General features: G+C 41.8%; 1 protein-coding gene across 10 annotated transcripts in view; it reads left to right on the top strand.

The window, feature by feature from the left end:
• The window catches only part of LOC122557063 (muscleblind-like protein 3), a 280,435-nt gene that overhangs the window by 99,907 nt on the left and 156,693 nt on the right, over positions 1-23,835 (top strand). Inside the window, exon 1 of one of the 10 annotated variants that reach the window (XM_043704323.2) lies at positions 54-70. The exons of the other annotated variants lie outside the window; for them this stretch is intronic. The gene's annotated coding sequence lies outside the window, so the exon portion shown is untranslated. Of the gene's footprint in view, positions 1-53; positions 71-23,835 lie in introns of those variants that run through there. 10 annotated transcript variants of the gene reach the window in all.

Below are 23,835 nucleotides of genomic sequence, written 5' to 3'. Positions count from 1 at the left end.
GCGACTTAACTTCCAGGGCCGTTTGCGAAGCCAGGCTCCGGGTGGTGGGCCGTTGCAGGGCTGCGTTGAGGTAATTGCCGTTTGGGTGCAGTCGGAGGGCAGCTCCCTGCAGTGGACGGTTCTCCCGCGATTTCTTGGGAAGGCAGCGTTTTAAGCCGGTCGTTTCTGCCTTCTCGGCTCTAACATGTGCCCGGAGAAAGTGAGGGCTGGAGGTCAGAGTCGAAGAGTGCGGTGCTGGAAAAGGCAACAGCCGGCCAGGCAGCATCCGAGGAGCTGGAGGATCGACGTTTCGGGCATGAGCCCTTCGGTCAGGAATCCTGCTCCTCGGAAGCTGCCTGGCCGGCCGTGCTCTTCCAGCACCACACTCTTGGACTCTAACGTGTTTGCTAAGGATCTCTCAGCCGAGCATCAGGACAGTAGTTGTTGTTTACGTCAAGTATCACAGATGGACATTTGGTGTAGATGGAAAGTTACAATTTATCAGTCTTGCATGGTGACTTGCGGTTTCATTAATTTCAAAAATATACTTTGTGCATAAATATATGTTTATGAATATAGTCACTGAAGCAGTTTGGTTCTTTACAGTAGCATATGGGGAAACAAGTGTTGGGATTTGACTCTATCCAACCAGCAAACCAAAGGCATTTCTTTCTTATACAAGATTATTTATTTACATATGTGAGCCACCTGGAGGTCCAATAACTGAGTGGACCCCCCATATAACTTCAGCAGAAGGATCTCTGACAGTGGTTGTTCCTCGTTGCACCTTGGCAGCTGCCCCAAGCTTCAGTGAATCCCTCAACATGCATTCCTGCACCTTGGAATGCCAGTCTGGTTGGGATCAGTGCCTTGCTGTGGCCTGCAAGTTTTGGACAGACCGTAGAGTGTTTTTCACCAAGTTGATGGTCCTCCAAGCACAGTCAGTGTTTATCTTGGTGTGCATCCTGGGAAACAGATCATAGAGCAGAGTCCTGTATCACAGCTGTTTGGGAAGAACCTCAACAAAAACTATTGCATCTCTCTCCAGACTTCCTTTGCAGAGGCACATTCCAGTAGAAGATGTGTGACAGTCTTTACAACCCTGCTGCAGCTTCTTTGTGGCCAGTATACAATGGGACAGAGAGTATGGGCATAAATGAAGGATCTCTCCTTTCTCACTACCAGCCAAGTGCTTGTTGGAGAGTTCTGATGATGAGGCATTCTGCCAAATCTGCTCAGAGAACAAATCTCCTTTTCCAGCAGGATCTTGAGGACATTATGTGTTGACCGCTTCCTGATGGACTTGTGGTCAAAGATGTTTTTCTTTGCAAATGTCTCCACAAAAGACCGGCAATATGGAATGGTCCAACTATTTGGGGCATTTTGCAGCAGTGAAGCCAGTTCTATCCTTTGCAATACTGGTGACAGAGCCTCAGTACATAGTGTTACTTAGTGTTTACGTACCTAGGGTCTATGCACAGCTTGATACAGCTGCACACAAAGGTGACCATCAGAATGAGGGCAGCATTGGGTATGCTTTCCTCTGCCACCCCCACCTCCATCCAGAGCTTTATATAAAGTGTTTCTGTGGTTATGGTCCATCTTGGACCTCCCAGATAACGTGGAAGATGGCTCAGGTGACTCTAACGGTGCAAGTTCTGGGAACAGGCCAGATTTGCGTCATGCACAACAACAGAGAGAGTACACACTCGATCAGGTTTTTACCCACAATGGAAAGGGAAGTGCTCTCAAACGCCCAGTTTCTGTCTGACCTTGATGATATTCTCTGACCAAGTTTTTGTGTACCCCTGGCTGCTCCAAATCATATTCCCAGCACCTTCAAGTAATCTGTCCTAACATTGAAGGATTTAAGGAATTGGTTGGACCAGTTCTCAAAGGACATTGCCTCAGTCTTGTCTCGATTTATCTTGGCTCCCAAGGCTAGTCTGAACTGTTCGCATATGCTTGTGAGTCTGTGCACTGACAGCAAGTCTGGTGACTTGCAGCTGACATGCAGTTAACACTTGGTTACAGTACTTATCATTTACCACTGACCACTTCTCTATGTTGGTGACTTTCCAGTGTAAACACCTGTTATGTCTAAGTTAACTACGGTAAAGGTTAGATCACTAGCTCCAGATGACTATTCTCCCATCAAAGAGAGAGATGAGTGGTGGTGAGTTTAACCTGAGAGTCACCATGCCTCAAGTGAGGGGTGAGGTTGAGAAGGCAGAACCTTCAAGATAACATCAGAGTGTGTGGATTGAACCTGTGCTGTTGGCGCTACTCTGTATCACTGAGCTAACCGACTCCAAGTGAAAGGCTACAACAGTTACTGCAGCGCTTTGTTCACTGGTGACTGTGTTAAAATTAATGCAGCTCTGTCTTCTGCATGAGTTATTTTAAAGTAGTTGATGCAGTATTCTTTCCACTCTCGAGTGGTGACTCATAGGTAAATTGGTTAATGTAATTTGCTGCCCACTATGGTGAGTTGTATGTTAATACAGTTAACTCAGCTCTGTCCAGTGGTGAGGAGAGAGAATAATTATTTGGAAGGTGTCAAACTATGCTTGTTAATACTACTTTAGATTGAGAACAATGGTAAAATGTAGAGGGTACACTTTTTTTAAAAAAATGCATTGAATATTCAAAAATAATTCAGTTTTTCCAGCCCATCATTTCCATAAGAAGAACCAGTATCCCTGCATGTTTAGAACAACATTTATATTAAAAAATCAGTTATCTTTGTGGCCAAGGTGGTTTTGAAGTTAGATTTGGTTACCGAGAACGTGCTGACTGAAATGAATGCTAACTGCCCTGCACTGAGGATTGGCAGGGTGCAGTATTGATGGGTACTTTTAAGCTGGTAAACAGTATGTGCCTGAAGTGGAAACTCCCAAACGCAGCTGTGCTTAGTTCGCTGCCAGCAACAACAAGTCATTTACTAAATTATTTAAATTAAGATGGGAAGTAAACAAACTGTCAACCAGAATGTTTACACATTGAGAGATTGAGAAAGGGAGTTTGGGGTGCATGTGAATGGGGGGAGGGGGGAGAGAGAGTATGAATTGCTGATGGTGTGAATCCAACTGAAATGTGAAGATGTTGACCTAATTTATGTGAGCTGTGTTGGGTAATATTTGGTCAATTACTGGTGGGTTTGAAATCTGTCTGGGCTGTAGCACAACAAGCGGTATCAGCAATCGTTTTATACTTGCTATGTTTTCCAACTGAAAAGAAAAATAGGCTATGTGTAAACTGGTGTTGATTCATGGCCCATTTAGTGTACTTGTATATGTGCTACTCAGTTGCTTAATTTTGACCATTCAATGTTTTATTTTCATTTTACATGCTTTGTGTGTTTTACATTACTTAATTCAAATTACCTGATCATTCAAATATTCCAAATGCAAAACAGGACTGAATTATCAAGATTAAAATGAAGAAATAACTTTTGTTTAAATAACACCTTTTGTCCAGGCAGACTAAAAGTGCTACACAGACAATAAAGTAGTTTATTGTTGTAGTTACTGTGGCTAACCTATGAATAGCATATGGTGCCAAATAAGTAGACTTTTTTTTCATTTTTTTTTTCCCCCACACTACTGCCTAACTGTGGTAGTGCTTATATTTTCCCCAGCACCCATGTGTGTGTGCATGCAGGTGTAAGGCACAGTGAAAGACAACAGGTGTACAAATCTTTATTCAGTTTCCACCACCAGGAAGAAAGGAAACACCCATGTGGCCAGTGATAAGCAGAGGTCTTCTCATCAAAGGGCAATGCTGCATGATCAAACAGTGAAGGGGAGTTGGATGGGGAAATAATATACTCCACTCCCTGCGGTACCCACCTCTCCCTGAACAGCTCAAGGGTGTTGCTGTACACTGCGTATTCCCTCTCCAGAGACACCCAGGCTCTAACACAACTGCAGAAGAGGGCAGACAGTTGGCCCTATTGACCCCCCCCCCCCCCCCCTCCATGGCCCACTGCCTGGACCTGTTCATGGCCAGTTTGGCCAGGCCCAGGAGCAGACCCACGAGGAGGTCTTCAGACCTGCCTTTCCCCCCTCCGTGCCAGGTGCCCGAATATCAGGAATGTAGGACTGAAGTGCAACCAGAAACAGAGAACAAGGTTTTTAAGAAAATCAAAAAGGGAGTGCAAGTGCCCACACCCAATGTATACATGGTCCATGGACTCCACAGCACCACAGAACAAGCAGTTGAAGTAGACCGTTTGTATGGTGTTGATTGATTTGAGAGAAGAAATATTGGCCAAGTCCCTAAGAACTGTTCTGCTCTTTAAATTACGCCATGTAATGGTTTATGAGCCTTCGTGAGCATCTCATCCAAAAGACATACCTTTGACAGTGCCATATTGGTGTCAGCCGAGGCCAGGGTTCAAATCTCTAAGCAAGTTGATTTAGAAAATATATTTAAAAAAATCACAAACTGCATGTGGGATAATAGGAATAGATCATGTGCTTAGGTCTACAAGAATTGGACTTCAACCAACAGCCTTCAGACCAAGTAAGAAATGCCATCCACTGATTCATGACTCTAGATTTACGTACTGTATATAAGTATGATATAAATATTTTAATTTGAAATTAAGCTTAAATGGTCTGCCCAACTTAAAAGTGATTTGTGCTTATCCTGGAAAGCAACATGTCCTTATCTTGTTGAATCAAGAACTTTGGAACTGGAGACACATTTCAAGAGCGATTACAATATAAACCTGAGATCTGATCCTGTAATTAGAGGAAGGCAATGTTCTAAGCCATGTAACACTATTAGATATCAGGGTCCAGGGAGTACTGTATTGTGTAGCATCAGCTCCTTATGCTAAAGGGTGCACTTGTCGTTAGGGTATTTAGTTACAGTAATAGTACATTAAATTGACAGCAAGTGGTGGGATGGAAATATGATTGGAAGGCAGGATGATATTTGACCCCCAGAACACTGCTGTTTATGAAAAGTGACTGTTAATTATTCAAGTTCCTCTCTAATTTGCTGCTTGTGTCCCTGTAGTGAAATTTCTCATGATCTGTCAAATATTCGCAGAGATTCATGCAATGACTTGGGTTCAATGTATGCAACTAAAAAAAAAGGCTTATTTAAAAATAAATTCATCTTTACTCAGAGCATTTTGCTTAAGTATATGCTTTAATATTATGACCTGTGAGTAAAGTCAAATTCTCTCATTGCAATAGTAACTGCACCTCAAAAGTATTTAATTGGCTGTAAAGTGCTTGAGGACACTGCTTATATAAATGCACATCATTCCATACCTCTAGCAAATATTTATAGAAAATATATCTGCATCAGATTCAAGAGGCATCCATTTCATCAAACTGAAGTCATTAGCTGTGCATCGAAAGAAAACCTTTTATCTTTCAATCATAAATGTTTAAATCTGTTGCTCAATTAAAATATATCTAAAAGAGTATTTTAATTGCTCTTTTATAATACATTCAGCATGTGTGCCATGCCAATGCTGTTAGTAAATCTTAACAATACTCATGCTGAAGAATAATCACCTTGGATCGTTAACTCTTGTTGCTGGTGCTACCAGACCTGCTGAGCTTCTGCAGCAATTTTTATGCTTTAAATAGCAAATGTTATTCCATATGCAAATGAGACTGCATTCAGTCGAGAAACCTTGCCACAGTGCAAAGGATATTTCCTGAAAGATTTGTATTCTTCTGTAACACATTTAAAGCTCTAATTGCAGCTCTAACTGTGGTGGGGTAACTTTATTTCCCTTCCGGGTCAGTTCACAAGAAGCACTTTATTTTTCTCCAATTGCCAGTTCTTGATAGCAGCTGCTCAATTTGAAATAGGTTATAGAGCTATCTCTGTAAAAACAAAAATTCGGGACACTTTTTTTTAAAAAAAGCCCTCTACATTGAATATGCATAGCACTCTGTACATTTATTACAAATGAGGCTGTGATGGTCTTGAGCATTAACTAAGTGCACATGGATTTAAAATACTGAACAGCTCAACTGTGTTCTGGCGGTTCCTGGATGTCTGTGCAAGGTTATGGTCATATTCATGATACAGAAATATCATTAGCATTACAGACCATTAAATTGGCCAAACTCGGTTTTCGTTAACACAAAATGGTGGGGACTTGAGAGAGAAACTTCAGAAACCTGTTTCACAGAGTACCTGGTGACCAGCACCTGCAACTAAATTGTGACTTTTGCTATAGCAATATTTGAATGGGACAGGGAGACAGAGCAATTTATAATGGTAAATGTTGACAAAGAATGCATGATGATATGTTTGTGACAAGAGCTAAGGTCAGTATACATGAAATTCATGCCTTAACTCGTATTTTCACCAGCAGTGACCTCGAAGAGCATTTTAATTCACTGCTGGTGAAAATACGAGTTAAGGCATGAATTTCATGTATACTGACCTTAGCTCTTGTCACAAACATGTGGTCATGCATTTTTTTGTCAGCATTTACTGTGATTTTTAACTTTGTACACCCCAGTCCAACACTGGCATGTCCAAATCATGACTGCTGGTGATGTACTGTTGCAGATAGTCTATACCCACTAACTCCAGCATAGCCTCAGTTCTCCCAAGTACTCTGTGATGTCCTTTTGTTTCTGCGTCACTGCATGTGTCTTATTTAAAGCATTTTTATTTAATGACAGTGGTGGTGGTTAAATTGCACTTTATTCGGAATTTTATTGAGTTCAAACTTTTCATCTGCCATGTTAGGATTTGAGTCCATTTTCATGTGAAATAATATTAAATATGCATGATGTACTTGTAATTTAAACTTGAAATAGCTTAACCCTGCATTCTCTAGTATTGGTGTATTCTGAATCATTGATATCGAAAAATCACTGAAGTTGAGTGTGTAAAGAGAATCTTCACCATTTCAGAAATGGCTCTTGTTTTTTGCAAGTCTGATCTGGAACTGTCATGTGAGCAATTTATGTCCTCGGGCTTGTACCTTTGGCAGGTTGAAGCAGAGAAGGTGAAAGACTGAGCATTGAGGCCGAGAAAGTACAGATCTGGAGGCAGCTTGATTTAGAAAGAAAGAGAAGTGAGGCCAAGACTGGGAGATGGCCTTTAAAACTTAAAATCTGGTCGTTTAGGAGAAAGATGAGGAAGCGTTGCTTCACACAGAAGGTGGTGGACATAGAATCATAGAGGTGTACAGCATGGAAACGGACACTTTGTTTAACTTGTGTATGTCGACCAGACATCCTAGATTAATCTAGTCCTGTTTGCCAGCATTTGGCCCATTATCCTTCTAAACCCTTCCTCTGCAGATACCCAACCAGATGCCTTTTAAATATTGTAATTATACCAGCCTCCACCACTTTGTCTGTCAGCTCATTTCCTACATGCCACCATCCTTACTTCCCTTTTTAAATATCCTGGGAAAAGACACCAAAAAGTTATCGCGCTAACGGATATTGAATCAACAGCCGAAAATCAAAAGCGTTCCTGTGCTTATAAGAGTATATTGGTCATATAGCAATGAACCATCAGCTCATGATAGCATTTTGTACAAAGGAAATGGAGTAACTATCCATCATTGGAAAGGCAAATCAGGGCACACCAAAACACTTAATGATAAGATCCTGGAGAATGTTGCTGAACAAAGAGACCATGGAGTAGAGGTTCACAGTTTCTTGAAAGTGGGATCTCAGGTAGCAAAGAAGGTATTTCAAATGCTTTCCTTTATTGGTCAGTGCATTGAGCACAGGAGTTGGGAAGTCACGCTGTGGCTGTACAAGACATTGGTTGGGCCACTTTTGGAATACTGCATTCAGTTCTGGTCTCCATGCTATTAGGAAGGATGTTGTGAAATTTGGGAGGGTTCAGAAATGATTTACAAGGATGTTGCCATGTTTCGAGGGTTTGAGCCATAGGGAGAGGCTGAATAAGCTGAGTTATTTTCCCTGGAGCATAGGAGGCTGGGGGTGACCATATAGATGTTTGTAAAATCATAAGGAGCCTGATAGGATGAGTAGCCAAGGTCTTTTCCTTGGGGTGGAGGGAGGTGGTCCAAAACTAGAGGGCATAGGTTTTAAGTTGAGAGGAGAAAAAATTAAAAAGGGAAGTAAGGGACAAATTTTTCATGCAGAGGGTAGTGCGTGTATAAAATGAGCTGCCAGAGGAAATGGTCGAGGTTGGTAGAATTAGTGTTTAAAAGGCATCTGTATGGTATATGAACAGAAAAGGTTTAGAATGATATGGGCCAAATGCTGGCAAATGGGACTACATTTATTTAGGATATCTGGTCGACAAGGATGAGTTAGACCATAGGGTCTGTTTTCATGCTGTATATCTCCTGACTCTAAAATGCAGCACCTCACATTTATCTAAAACTCCATCTGCCACCCATTGACCCATCTGATCAAGGTCCTTGTACTCTTACCCCAAAAGGCTATGGATGTAGAGGAAATTGATCTTTTCAAGATTGAGGACCACTATTGGTAGCTGTGCTTTGAGCCGTCTAGGCCTTAAGCCCTAGAAATATCTTATTAAGCCTCTCCATCTTTATCTTTTTTTTTAAATTACTCGTTCTAAAATTTCTCTTTGATAAAGCTGTTGGTTACCTCCTGTAATGCCTCTCAATATGTGATGTTTAATAACACTTAGTGCCTTTAATGTAGTAATATATAAATATCAGTTGCTACTGAGGTTGATTTGAGTTTTGATAAGAAGGAATATGGAAAAAAAGTGAACAAATGAATTAAAATACTGATTAGCTATGATTTAATTGAATGTGAGAACAGAAGAGGCCATTCAGCTCCTGGGTTTGTTCTCCAATCGGTGTATTTCAATCAGGAGTGTTTAAACCATGTCTCAAGTAAAATACAACAAAAAAAGGTTGATTTATATTATTCTTTTTAAAACATGTAAGTTGTAAATTTTCATTGTTTTGTTTGTCAACTGCTTTAGCTGAAGCTGGCAGAACTGTAGCTTCTACTATAGTGCTGCAATGAATAATTGAGATCAACAGCTCCAGTATATTAAAGGTATTTGGACTTTGTGATAGTATCTTTTGGCAATGTGTGCTGATCAGTCATAGCCTTCAAAAAACAGCTACAAACTAGGACTGTGCACAATCCTCACACAGTGGATCAAAATATAAAACAGTCTACACACTAGATTATGCAGAAATGCAAAAGATTACGTACATATTGTGGTACAGTAGAGCATACACATATAGTTATTCACAATTCCTCCTGTCTACGAGTCAGAAAGTCATACGTTGAAGTCCTACTATAAGGACATAATTTAGGCTGGTGCTCCAGGAGATACTATGTTGTTAGTGTTGCTGCCTTTGGATGACCCTTCAAACTGAACTTCTTGATCTCTCTGAGGTAGAGGCAACATTTTTGGTGATGAGCAGGAGACTTATGCCTGGTGACCCAGCTAATATTTATCTCTCAACTTCAATCACATATTAGATTATCTGGATTACTATCACCTTGCTGTTTGTAGGAGCTTGCTGCTAAAACAATGGCCACACTTGATTAGCTATGACGTGCTTTGAAATGCTCTGTAGTCATGAAAAGCACTATACAAATTCATCTTTTTCTCTCTATTCTTTCATGCTCAATATAATATCTTATCAAGCAATTGGATTTGTTAAAGCTTCTGATTTGCTGAATATTTTCGAATTCTTCTAATTTAACAGGATGGCTAAATGTATTGGAAAGGCCTAAATACCAAACAAAATTTCAATTCTGTTTCAGTATTAGAAAGCCAACAGCGAAATAACTGTTTGTTTGTCATTCAGCGGAAAGCCATTACTCAGAAGGTAGAAGATATATTTTGCACTCTTCTCATTGAGCAGAAATACTTTCATCCTCATGCTAAGCCTAAAATCCTCTTTACTCTACACGCTAAAAATACAGGGTGAAGGGCAGCTAATCAGGCCTGACCTACAGATGTCAGTCTTACTTCAGCCAACGCAGCAGAATTGCTACGTCTGTGATGCTGGGTGGATTTTTTTTAGCCTTGTTTTGTCTTTGGCTAATGTCCATAGCCTGTCTGCTGGTATTGCCCTTATTGTTTTCTCCAACTTTTTCTGTCACCACATCCCTCTCTCCTCGCAAACTTTGTTTTAGCTCTCACTAGAGAAGTTAGTTTTTCTGTAAATAATAGTCAAAAATCATCTTACTATTTCACGGATTTCATATCTAGATTATAGATCTTAGACATTCTAAGATTCATGTATTAGTTGGCACATGGTCTTTGATAACAATTTTGTAAATTTTGGCACAGCATATCTAAATCAGTACAAGAATTGGTAGCCCAATTAATCTGCCAAGTTTCAGCTCCAGTTTCCTTGATTCTCTTTGGTGAGAGAGGTTTACAAAGCAGTTTATCACTGGGTACTTGTAGCTTGAAATCCATTGAAACATGAATTGTGATATTGCTATCATTGAAAATGTTGGGATGACCAGAACACAATCAAGCATGCATACTCCATGTATCTGCATGAACGACTTCATTAATTTGGTACTGGTGCCAAGGACTAGAAGAATATAACAGAATATGAACAAGCTTCTACTAGGAGAAAATGTGAGGACTGCAGATACCGGAGAAGTCAGTCAAAGAGTGATGAGGAAAAGCACAGCAGGGTCAGGCAGCATCTGAGGAGAAGAGTCCATGTTTTGGGCATAAGCCCTTCTTCACTCCTGATAAGCCCTTTTTGACTCAAGCTTCTACTTGCAATCTAAACCCACCGGGTTGTCATGTTAAAGTTATTAAAAGGAAACCTTTTTAACACTGAGCATCACAATAGTTTACAGCCTCTTGAGCCTAACTCCACTGTACCTCCCCCAAACAGCACATACTTGCTTCCATCATTCTCCCTACTAAGTAGCAAAGACTACTAGAGTGATTCCGTCAGCTATGTCCCTGCTTTATATTCTGGATTCAATGGCAAGATCATCTAATAGTCATTATTGTCTTCCTCGAAGTCCGCTCCATTTGCAACTCCTGAAAAGCCAGATACAATATACTGCTAAGTCTGTCCTCCCACGAGCAATTTTCTCCTCCCTTTTCAAATGATTAGTATTCCAGGGGACAACAAAGAAAAGATTTTCCTTGAGCATGGCAGTTCTTGCATTAATTGCTCTGAAGAGTTCGCTACAGTTATTCACAGTGGTGATAACTTGTCCATCAAGCTGCATTACAATGTGATTTCAAGCATTTGAGGCAGAGCAATGGTATGACCTGAAAGAAAGGAAGTATATATCATCGTCCAGATCCAGCTACCTCATAGAATGTCCTGTCTCGTGTCCAAAGACCTGCTACATAAATACCTTTTTTTTAAGGTAAGGGACAGAGATTTACAGGAGATGAGGAAACCATTTCTTGCTCAAAGGGTAATGGGAATCTGGAGCTCACTGCCTATAAGGATGGTAGAAGCAGAAACCCTTAACACTTAAGAAGAATGCAGTTATTGTCTTATGATGGCAAGGCATTAAAGAAATTGCTTAAGTGCAGGAAAATTGGATTAGGTAGCTGTATTTTGACTGGTGTGGACAAAATAGGTCAAGGTCTTTTCTCTGTGCTGTAGATGTCTAAGACTCTGTAAAGACCCATGACAGAAACTTGAGTCCCTGAGTAAAGTCTTCCTTGTAGCAAAGGCCAGTTAACATGGTGACAGGCGGTACGTGCAGAACAATTTGGATAGATGTTTGTGTAAGTCTATGATTTGAGGGACATATTATTATTGGTATGGGATTTAAGTTGCTCTTGGACAATAGCAGCCTATTTTAGAGAAGCCTTTTTTTTTTGTCCCTGACTTGAGAGACATAATGTAGGTTGTTTATTTTCTCTGAACGCCAGTTTTTCCTTTTGGTCGCTGTGACAAGCTTAGGTGGATAGTGGTCTTCCCTGGTCCACTCTTGTTGCCTGTCTTCCTCTTGGCGTTAGATATAGGAAGTGCAGTCTAATGGTAGATTACAGGAGGAGAAGATTCACTGGAAAAATAAAGAGGAAGTATTAAAAGGTATATCAACTGTGGGTGACATGATGGCTCAGTGCTTAGCACTGCTGCTCATAGTGCCAGGGACCTGGGTTCGATTCCCACCTCTAGCAACTGCCTGTGTGGAGTCTGCACATTCTCCACGTATCTGCATGGGTTTCCTCTGGGTTCTCCAGTTTCCTCCCACAATCCAAAGATGTGCAGGTCAGGTGAATTGGCCATTCTATATTGCCCATAGTGTTAGGTGCATTAGTTGGGGGTAAATATAGGGTAGGGGAATGGGTCTAGGTGGGTTTCTCTTTGGAGGGTCAGTATGGATTTTGTTTGGCTGAAGAAATATCCAAATAAGCCACACCTTTTTATTGGCATTCCGATCTTGTGATTTTTAAAACAAAAAGCGGCCCAGGAGAGTTTTACAGCCAGTGAAATATTTCTGAGCAGCAACCATTATTGGCTCAGCATTTCCTCACAATGCAATCTGCACATAGCAAGATTCAATACACAGCAATGCAATAATTACTAGATAAACGTTTTAGAACGGTGGGTTGAATATTGTCTCACATCAAGGATAACTCCTTTAGTTCTTTTCAAAATGCTATGTTGAGGACGTTTTACAGCTGAAAAGCTGTTCAGCGCCCTTTTTTATAGATTAGAATCAAATTTTAAAAATATATAAATATTGACAAACACATTCTACTCTAACTTTGAAGCACTCAACCAACACATCCCTTCAGGATGAAGATAGGATTTGCTGGCGGAATGTTTGAAAGTGCTGTTTCCATCCAAGGAAACTTTATGGTGAATGCGTTAACACACCTTTGAGGTAATGGTCAGAATCTCTAGGAGAAGGATGGGAAAATAAAGTAATTGATTTGGGACTGAGATGCAACCAGTTGCTGCACAAACTCTCCTGGGCTCAAGCAAACCTGCTTATCCTCTTCCCTAGAAGCTATTCCATGACACTGGGTCTCGGCAAGCGCCTTCAGAAAGGAAATGGAAGCAGAAGGTGACCATTCAGTCATTCTACCTTTCAAATTGATGTGGCTGATCTATTTGCATTCATTTAATATCCTGAACTTGACAAGAAAGAGGGAAGAATTTTATTTGTTTGGCAATAAAAGGTTCTTACAAGAACAAGAGATGGGAACAATGTTTCCAGAGTTAGTGGAATGTAAACTCAATTTATTTTTATTTCGAAACTTGAGTTCTGAAATGGACAGAATCACATGTAGCTTTAAATTTAATTTGTATTTTTCTATTGTGTAGGTTAAGAAGGAAAGGGCATGGCTTCAGTTCCATTTTCAGGTTTGAAGGTGGTGCTGGGATGTTAAGTGTATTTTTTCAATAAGTATAGATTTCTTCGTGAGAAAAACCAGTCCCAGCAGCAGTGTTTTAACAATCCCCTGAACAATCAGTAAGAAGAAGCTACAGGAAGTCCTGGAAGGAGTTTAAGGAACTTTTTTTAAATAACAAAAATAGTGAGTTGTGGTCACAATTTCTGTAAAGACCAGAGGAAGAGCTATTTACTTAGAAAACAATTTAGCAAATACTGAAGGTTTCTAACAAGAAACCAAGTACAGCAATACCAATTAAGCTAGGAAGTTTAAAAATAGAGATGGAGTGATCCTTCATTGAGGTTTGAGTGTGTGTAAATTGGTATTGAGAGTAAAGATGAACCTTCTGTTTGATACATATAAGACTGATCCAACTAGTAGTTAGATTGCTTTCTCTCCCTCTTGCCCCCAGCGCCCTGCCACACGTGATTTCTATTGTCTCCAAAAGGCAATAGGGCAGGCTAACATCACCAATTGCTGATTCTCTTTTGAGTGACACACCATTGTGACTTGCGGAAATTATTGTCACTGGGTCAAAATCCTGGAACTCTTCACTTAACAGTACTTCCAGAATGTTGGTCATGCATAACCTACTCTGTTAGTTAAAAGATCATGACTAAACTTTATACATCAACTGCCCTTTCCCACCCTATATTTGTTGATTCCCTTAGTGCCCTAAAAAATAAGTAGCGTATAGTTTGGGATTTATTCAATGACTGAGCTTCCACAGCATTCTGGGGTACAAAATTCCAAAGATTCTCAATCTTCCAAATGAAGAAACCTCTCCCCTCTGTCTTGTGTGGTCAACCCCTTGCTATAGACTATTTCCCTTCATTGGACAGTTCCGTTATTTATGCAGTCTGCTCATGAGTGTTCTGGATACTAAAGATCACTGTTAAAGCTTTCTGTAAATTTGTTAACTGTTTAGTTGTCCTTGTCACTTCAGCCTCCTGAGCTTACGATAGTGAGAAACAATAGTACGTGATAAATGGCTTTCTTTCTATTGTACATAGACATTGTGCACAGCAAATATTTTAACATATTGTAGTCATATTTACAGATGACTCTCCTTTACCTGTTCAATGCTACCGTTTCCTGTTTGGTGCTGGGATGTATTGGATTGATGTTGTAAGTGGAATCTTGTATCCTCCCTCAGTCTGTTTGGTGGCAAGGGATGACCGGAAAACCCCAATAAGTTCTCTCCTCTGTCACAATTTATGTCCATGGAAGGAAGGCATTACTACCCCATTAGTAATTGAGTGAGCAATTAATACCCTCTGAAGGGACTCTTTCCACTGCCATTGATTTTAACACTGGCATAGGTGATGGGGTGGTGGGAGCTCACCATTCAGCTAGCGCAATAGTCAAACACATGTTTGCAGGCTCCTGGGAGAGCCCCTTTTTTTTCAAAAGACCTGATTGAAGGACCTAGCTTTGTAAGGGGGAAGTTACTGGAAGCCATCCCTTGCTCATGTTGCAGACATTCCTTGCCTTTCAGGAGACATGTATTTAATGGCTGCCATGAAGTCCCCACAAAAGCGCTTCCTTTTAGAGGTCACATGACCATAGCAGGGTAGCAAGTACACTAAGTACAGTTGCATCTTTCCAAGTGTCTTCCTTTTCATTTTCAGAAAAAGTTATGCACTGCCATTTGCAGTTTCAAGTTATCCAATACATATGATCACAAAAAAATCATTCACTAATAAAAGCTATAACTCTCTGGTCAATTCCACTTGATCAGTCTTTGTCTTGCAATCTTGCGGGTTTCGTAATGGTATGCAAACACATTTGTCATTGATTGATTGTTCCTCTGGAATCTGATTCCTAGAAGGGGAAGGTGGCTGTCTGCTACCTTCACTACCCCCTGTAAAAGCGCAATCCCTTAATCTAAATTTGGCAGTGTCTGTGCTCCCAAGAGGAGCAATTCCACTCCAGGACATCCCAGATGTCCTATTTCAGGGACTGCAATGTCCTCCAGTGCATCTCCTCCACTTCCTGCACCTCCGCCCTCAAATCCCACCCCACTAACCACAACGAGAATGGAACCACCTGGTCCCCCCCTTCCACCCCACTAATCTCCGGATACGGGGCATTATCCTCCACCTACAGACAGACCCCACCACCAAGGATATATTTTCTCCCCACCCAGCTAGCTGCTTTCTGTAGAGACCATTCCTTCTGCCACTCCCTTTTTAAGGGCCAGGTTCCCTACCAATCCACCCTTCACACCTGACAACTTCCCTTGCCTCTACAGGAGGTATAAAACCTGTGCCGACCCCACCCCTACCCCCCCCCGGTCAAACACCACCACCACCACCACCTCCGTCCAAGGCTTCAAAGTATCTTTTTACATCCAGAACGTTCACCCACCTCATCTATTGCATCGGTTGCAATCGATACGGTTTCGTCTACATTGGGGAGACTGGACACTAACTTGCTGAGCGGTTCAGGTAACATCTCTGGGACACACACTAAACAACCCCACCGCCCTGTGACTGACCAATTCAATTCCCCCTCCCACTCCCCCAGTGAATGCAAGTCCTGGGCCATCTCCAACCCAAATCAAACCCACCCGCCAACTGGAGGAAGAACACCTCATCTTCCACCTTTGGGATCCTTCAACCACATGGCATCAACATGGACTTGACTGTTTCCAACTCTCCCCATCCCCCACCTCATCCCAGGTCCAACCCTCCAACTCGGCACCACACTCCTGACCTGTCCTACTTGTCCATCTTCCTTCGTACCTATCTGCCCCACCTTCCCTACCAACCTATCACAGTAAATACCCCCACCTGCATCCACCTATCGCCTTCTGATCCTACCTTGCCCCTTGCCCCACCCTTGCCCCCTATTTATTTCTGTTCCTCCTTCCCCTTCCACATTCCTGATGAAGGGTTTATGCCCGAAATGTCGATTCTCCTGCTCCTTGGGAGCTGCCTGACGTGCTCTGCTTTTCCAGCACCATCCTTTTCGACTCTAACTCTCCAGCATCTGCAGTCCTCACTTTCTCCTAGTTGCTGAACTAATATAAAAGCAAGGGAAATGGATGTATGTTGCTGACATGCTGGCAAGAGGAGCGATCCTCTTGAAGAGAGTTGAGGATGATAAAAGAGTGTGAAATATTTCAAATTCAACAGGAAGCAACTGCTTAACATGCTTTGAAAGTCATCAGTCCAGCAGAGACATTAAAACTGAAAGGTAAGTGTTTTGCTGAAGTCAAGGTAACTATACAAGCTGCTGTTTAAATGATGCAAGAAATAATGATTTTAAAGGGTGCCCTGAAAAAAATTAATGTTACTGTAAGATTTTTTTTGAGCATTCTGAAGTTAAGTGACAGTCCAGAGTGGCACCTTGTACAGAAGGAAACGGTTATTATTAGAAACAGAATTCCTCCAGGGTGGATATACGCCATTTAGCCGAACAATTCCACACCGGCCCTCATAAGAGTATCCCACCCAGAACCATTCCCCATTACTTTGCAGTTCCCCTGAATGATGCATCCTGAACACTATGTAAGCAATTTTAGCATGGCCAATTCACCTGACCTGCACATCTTTGCACTCTGGGAGGAAACCGGAGCACCTGGACGAAACCCACGCAGACACGAGGAGAATGTGCAAACTTCACACAGGCGGTTGCCCGAGGCTGGAATGGAACTCGGGTCCCTGGTGCTGTGAGGCAGCAGTGCTAACCACTGAGGCACCACGCTGTCCAAAAGAGATGCTGAAGTGCACCCGTACAAGCCATTAAGAAATTGAGTGTAATTAGATCAAAGCAACAGAAGTCCTCTATTGGCCAAATGTGAATAATTAAATTAAGGACCACATCATCTATTGGAGTGCCTTCAACAAATCCCAGGCTAATGTGGAGTTTGCACATTCTCCCAGTGTCTGCGTGGGTTTCCTCCGGGTGCTTCGGTTTCCTCCCACAGTCCAAAGATGTGCAGGTCAGGTGAATTGGCCATGCTGAATTGCCCGTAGTGTTAGGTGAAGGGGTAAATGTTAGGTGGGTTGCGCTTCGGCGGGTCGGTATGGACTTGTTGGGCCAAAGGGCCTGTTTCCACACTGTAAGTAATCTAAATCTAAATAACCACTTAGGCATGATACCCCTGACAGACGATGATTGAAGCGTGGCGTAGACCTCTCACTTGCCGGAATTAATTTATCTTGTCACTGTCAACTCGTGTTCTGAGTACTGGAGTTAGACCAGCTCACATCAACAATCGCCATTGAAATTGTCAAATGCCTGAAAGTTACTTCAGTCATTATAACATTCCAAATATTGTGGTGAGTGACAACAATCCACAATTCATGAGTGAAGAACTTAGCTGCTTCTTTAAGGATTAGGAAATTAAACACCAGACATCTCCACGTTAGCCTCAGTCAAATTGGCACCAATGAAAAGTACTCATAAAGAAATCAAGTAAAGTCAGCAAGCTGCCTACTTTGGAGTAGGCAGCAGCTCTCGGGTCAGACTACTACTTCTCCAGTCCTTTATTTCAGTCAAGACCTGCTGCTAGTCTGTCAAGTGCCTCAGTTGGGTCTGATGTGGCGAGCCTTCCTGAACAGGAGCCATGTAGCATTCTCAAAGCCTGTATTCAGTAGTCAGTCGAGATACCCATTCCCTTCACGAGATGCCATCCTTTGTGTAGAAAAGAATTGGAAATGATGCGCATTAAGCGTCAACTCTTTTGCTCTCTGTATATATTGATGTTTGTTTGGAGTTGCCATGTTAGGATACCCCTCTGAAAGATTTGACAAAGGCTTCAAAATACAATGATGATTTAGTGAATGTATAGTCAGTTGGCAGATGCAGATCGAGAAGTGCACACACAGTCTTTTTAAAAAATAAGGTGAGGGTACACAGTAATGTCATCTCTTTTTTTTCCCCCCCCCTCTCCAGTTGAAGCAAAACGTTCAGAAACACAATTTTACTTCGTTCATCTTTATTCTGGGCCCTGGAAAGAGAGGGCACAATTGCCCATGTGCACAGGGACATGAGTTCAGTGTTTTCTCTGGAATAGCAGTTTCTCAATGAACTATATTGTCATTTTACAGGGAGGAGCATCCAGCACCTATTGTTAACTGCACGTTCTTATCTGATCTGAGTCATGCTTGGCTGAACCTCTTCTTTCACAAAACTCAGAACTTTACTCTTTCCCTGCCTGCTTATAGCCTATACACATTCTCAGCAGGAGCCAAGGTTCAAATATATAATTTCTTGAACATCCAAGTGAAGGCACATGGAGCACTGACAAGGCCTAATCAGGTTTTTGAGCTTTACAATTAGGACCACTAGGTAGCAGAATTGATTATTTAAACTTTTGCAAGACAATGATTTATGCTACAGGTGGAGTACCAAGCAGTTTAGTCATCTGTTTTTTTCTGGTTAATGATCGGCGAGTTGGATCAAAGAGTCTGTTTCTCTCCTGTACATCTCTATGACTCTAGCAGGGATATCTAAATACATTTGAGAACAATAATGTATATTCGTCGGGATGACGCAAGGAATGGTGAAGCTATAATTCTGAGGAAAGGCTTTAGACAGAGCAATCATTTTGACTGGAACAAATTGAAAGTTGTTGTGTTCATTTATGGAAGGATGTAGCAGAAGGGGGAGAAAATCTCTTCTGGTTGTATGTCTGAGGTATCACCATAAAATTATGATTTGAAGGTGCAGGTGTTGTCTGGGGTGGACAACATTTAAAAATCACAAAACACCAGGTTGTAGACCAACAGGTTTATTTGGAAACACAAGCTTTTGGAATGCCACTGCTTCATCACCTGATGAAAAGGCAGCGCCTCGAAAGCTAGTTCTTCCAAACAAGCCAGTTGGACTATAACCTGGTACTTTGTGATTTTTAACTCCCTAAAATTATCACCAGAGGTCTTTGAGAAATTCCTTTTGAAGACAAATTAGAGCAAGAAATGATTTCTGATGGGGCATGTGGAATCACTGCAGTTTTGCCCTTTGTAAGGGTGGCTTAATCTGGTTCATATCTTTGTGTAAAAGTGCAGGACAGTGAAATCAGTTCTATGTCATAGAAGTGAAGAACTGATGCAAACACATGAAGTGAATGACACCTGTTCGTGCTGTAGAATACTGTAGTTCCATGTTTATTGGTATTAAATTGATATAATGGACCACAATCCAACAAATTTGACAGCATGTTTTAAAAATCCTGCCCAATTATACTTTCCAAGCTAGAGTTTCCCTTCAAAGTATTATTTATCATACACCTCAGAAATATCGCCTCCTTCTTTCTGCCCTTTCAAGTATTGTGAAATGTAGTGACCCCTTTCTCGGCAATTGCAGCAGCTATTTTGATGCTTAGCAGGGAGGTGAAAGTTTGGGGTCTTGTTGGCTGAGGGTGAAATTTTGACGACATCCTATTGTGCAAATGGTGAGATTTTATTAATGCCCTTTGGCAATGTAATGCCTCCTCACTACTGTAATCTCAGTTTATATAATGTGTTTGTACATGCACTTCCAATCTATTACTTCAGTATTTGATTGGGGTCTGAGTTTCCCACCAACTCTGGCTATGTGATTTCCATGGAATAGCTCAGGCACTTGCTGATCTTCTGCAGACCATCCCTCTCCAAACAAAACCTTTCACCACTGACTTTGGCTCCCTTACCAAGGGGTCCAATGTAAAATGCCATTTTAAATTTTTAATCCTTACTCCCCATTTCACTGTCTCTGCTTCTCTGACCTGGGCATATTTGCATCATTCTGCAGGCTGATATACCTCATGTGCTTGGGCATACTAGGCCCAGAGGTGTGGCAGGGCTCATGTAAGTCAAGGGGTGGGGTGCAGGCAGGGGCAGGCATTCCTCACGTACCAATGCCATTGCAATGGGTCAGCAAAGGCTCTGTTTTACAAGGCTAACAAAGTTCCAGCGTAGCTGAAGATCAGTCAAATGTAGGTCCTTGTTTGTTTTGGATTCACCTACTAGAGTCCTACAAGAATGATAGTATGAATTAGTCAGGAAAGCTGACAGATATTTGTATCAATTGTATTTGGCTGGCTATCAATTTTACAAATGGATCTATTCGCCGAGCTGGAAGTTTTTGTTGCAAACGTTTCGTCCCCTGTCTAGGTGACATCCTCAGTGCTTGGGAGCCTCCTGTGAAGCGCTTCTGTGGTGTTTCCTCCGGCATTTTATAGTGGCCTGTCCCTGCCGCTTCCGGTTGTCAGTTTCAGCTGTCCGCTGTAGTGGCCGGTATATTGGGTCCAGGTCGATGTGTTTGTTGATGGAGTTTGTGGATGAGTGCCATGCTTCTAGGAATTCCCTGGCTGTTCTTTGTTTGGCTTGCCCTATAATGGTAGTGTTGTCCCAGTCAAATTCATGTTGCTTGTCGTCTGCGTGTGTGGCTACTAGGGATAGCTGGTTGTGTCGTTTCGTGGCTAGTTGATGTTCGTGGATGCGGATCGTTAGCTGTCTTCCTGTTTGTCCTATACAGTGTTTTGTGCAGTCCTTGCATGGGATTTTGTACACTATATTAGTGTAGTGACAACGGAACGAGGACATGCCGCAACCCAAAGGACTAGCCACACTACCATACATCAAGAACATCTCTGAAATGACAGCCAGACTATTTCGACCACTAGGACTTATGACAGCACACAAACCAACAGCCACACTCTGACAACAACTCACAAGAACGAAGGACCCGATACCCAGCATGAGCAAAACTAATGTAGTGTACAAAATCCCATGCAAGGACTGCACAAAACACTATATAGGACAAACAGGAAGACAGCTAACGATCCGCATCCATGATCATCAATGAGCCACGAAACGACACAACCAGCTATCCCTAGTAGCCACACACGCAGACGACAAGCAACATGAATTTGACTGGGACAACACTACCATTATAGGGCAAGCCAAACAAAGAACAGCCAGGGAATTCCTAGAAGCATGGCACTAATCCACAAACTCCATCAACAAACACATCGACCTGGACCCAATATACCGGCCACTACAGCGGACAGCTGAAACTGACAACCGGAAGCGGCAGGGACAGGCCACTATAAATGCCAGAGGAAACACCACAGAAGCGCTTCACAGGAGGCTCCCAAGCACTGATGATGTCACCTAGACAGGGGACGAAACGTTTGCAACAAAAACTTCCAGCTCGGCGAACAGAACCACAACAACGAGCACCCAAGCTACAAATCTTCTCACAAACCTTTTACAAATGGAGTTAAGGAATGTGATGAAACAAATGTAAAGGAACAGTCAGAAAGGAGTTTGTTTCCTTGGCACCTTTTTGAAGATCCATTTGTTTCACAGTCAGTTAAATTCTCTGTCTTGTCCCTTAAGCTCCTCTTAAACGCAGGCTGTTTGTAATGTGAAGTGCAACCCTGATTGTTTTGTAGGAAAGTGTGGCTACCTCAAGGACTGCACTCTAATACAAATAGAGACATGATAAAATCAATAGCTGGCTGATTAGTTCTGCTGGTTTGAATAAGTTCTGCTGCTGCAGAAATTCACCAGAACCTGGTTTTATTCCCCCATGGCATTGGATTTTGGAATACATTGTTTTGGAACTGCCCTTGAAGACTGGCTGTACGTGTGTGCCTTTTGCACCTCTTCACTTCTTTTACTGTGTTTGTAGCAGCATCACCAAGAAACTTTATATGTTGACTACATGTTATGAAATTGACACAGTCCTGAATTATTTATTTAATCTTTTCATGTTTACATCTAATCCATCATAGTTTTAGGTGTTGGTAGTAACTGTGTGGATAAACTGAGAAATCTGTGTCCCTCCTTTCCCTTACTTCTGTCACTCCTATCCAATTCCCTTGGAGTATAGGAGAACACCTGTAGAGTCACAGAGTCATACAGCATGGAAACAGAACCCTTTTGGTCCAACTAGTCCACACCAGCCATGTTCCCAAATGAAACGACTCCCACTTGCCTGCATTTGGTTCATATCCTTCCAAACCTTTCCTATTCTCACATAATTATCTAAATGTCTTTTAAACGTTGTGACTGTATCTGCATCTACCACGTACTCTTGAGAAAGCTTGTAGTCTTAAATGTGACACATTTGCTACAGGAGATATGGGAAAGTGCTTGACCATGGTGGGGTGGGGGGGCCCATTTGTTCAGAAGAATTGGGGACATCTGTTCTTCATGTCAATGGATCAGTATAAATAAGGTGATAACATTTGTTCACTTGTGGAATGTGTGGCAGTACTTTGTTCTCACCCTGGGGGCTGGAAGATTGCACGTATTTCACAGTAGGGTACTGGATAGCTACATTTCTGTTTATATCAAAGAATATTAACCAAACTCCTACTCAATGGGAAAGGAAATTGTAATTTAATAAATTGAGTCCAATATGCACATAATAGAACCATCCTGATTCATTTTCATGTATACCACACTGAGCAGATTTGAATTTATGAAGCTCAGCTCCCTCATTCACATTCCAGAACAGTCAAGATGTCTCATTACCCTTATAGGCTAGGTAAACATGATGGCTGAAAATGACATAGTAAGGAAGTTGGAAGATGTTCATGTGTGAGTGCGAGAGATTACTATTGCTACTAGTCACTACTCTGCTCATAGTTTTAGAAGCTTAGCACAAGCCTGGCTTGTAGATATCAATATTATAATATAGCATTGATGTTATTGGTAACTAAAGATAATAATTTAAACTAAACTATCTCTTTAAACTGACTACCACAGAGTATGATCTCCATGATGAACCAAGAGAGGCTTACAGGTCGAATCCATCAGGCATTCCCTGAGCCGTCTCGAATGGGTACTTTAACACTCTGGCAGTTCATTCCACGTAACAATCAATCTCTGTGTCATGATTTGGAGATGCCGGTGTTGGACTGGGGTGTACAAAGTTAAAAATCAAACAGCACCAGGTTAGAGTCCAACAGGTTTAATTGGACGCACTAGCTTTCGGAGTGCTGCTCCTTCATCAGGTGGTTGTGTCCTTTTTTTTTTAAAACTTTCTCCTCTCACCTTCAAAACTATGATGCATATTTTTTAACTTGCCCACCCTAGGAAAAAGACCCTTGCTATTCAACTTACTTCTATCCCTAATGATTTAATAAACATATATAAAGTCATCCCTCAACCTGCTACGCTGCAGTGAAATATATACCAGCCTATCATTATAAGTCACGCCTTCCATTCCCATCCTGGCAAATCTTTGCTGGACCCTCTCCAATTTAAGAATATCCTTTTCTGTACAAGGTGACCGAAGCTGTTGCAGCACTTTCTGTGCCCTGCCTCTCAGAGACCATCTCTCTCTCGCTCTCTCTCTCTCTCTGTGTGTCTCTCTCTCACTGTTTCTCTGGCTCTCTCTTTTTCTCTCTCGCGCTCTCTCTCTCTTTTCTTCTCTTTCTGTCCCTCTTTTCTCTCTCTTTCTATCTCTGTCAGACCGTGTGTGTGTGTGTGTGTCTCTCTCTCTCTCTCTCTCTCTCTCTCTCTCTCTCTCTCTCTCGGTGTCGCTGTCTTGCTCTGTCTGTCTCTCTCTCTCTCTCTCTGGCCGTCTCTC

The sequence above is a fragment of the Chiloscyllium plagiosum genome, unplaced genomic scaffold, assembly GCF_037043375.1.
Source record: "Chiloscyllium plagiosum isolate Xiang-an unplaced genomic scaffold, Cpla_swu_hap1 HiC_scaffold_11, whole genome shotgun sequence".
Taxonomy (NCBI): Eukaryota; Metazoa; Chordata; class Chondrichthyes; order Orectolobiformes; family Hemiscylliidae; genus Chiloscyllium; species Chiloscyllium plagiosum.
Note: the sequence above shows the minus strand (reverse complement) of the source record. Positions and strands in the feature narration are given on the sequence as shown.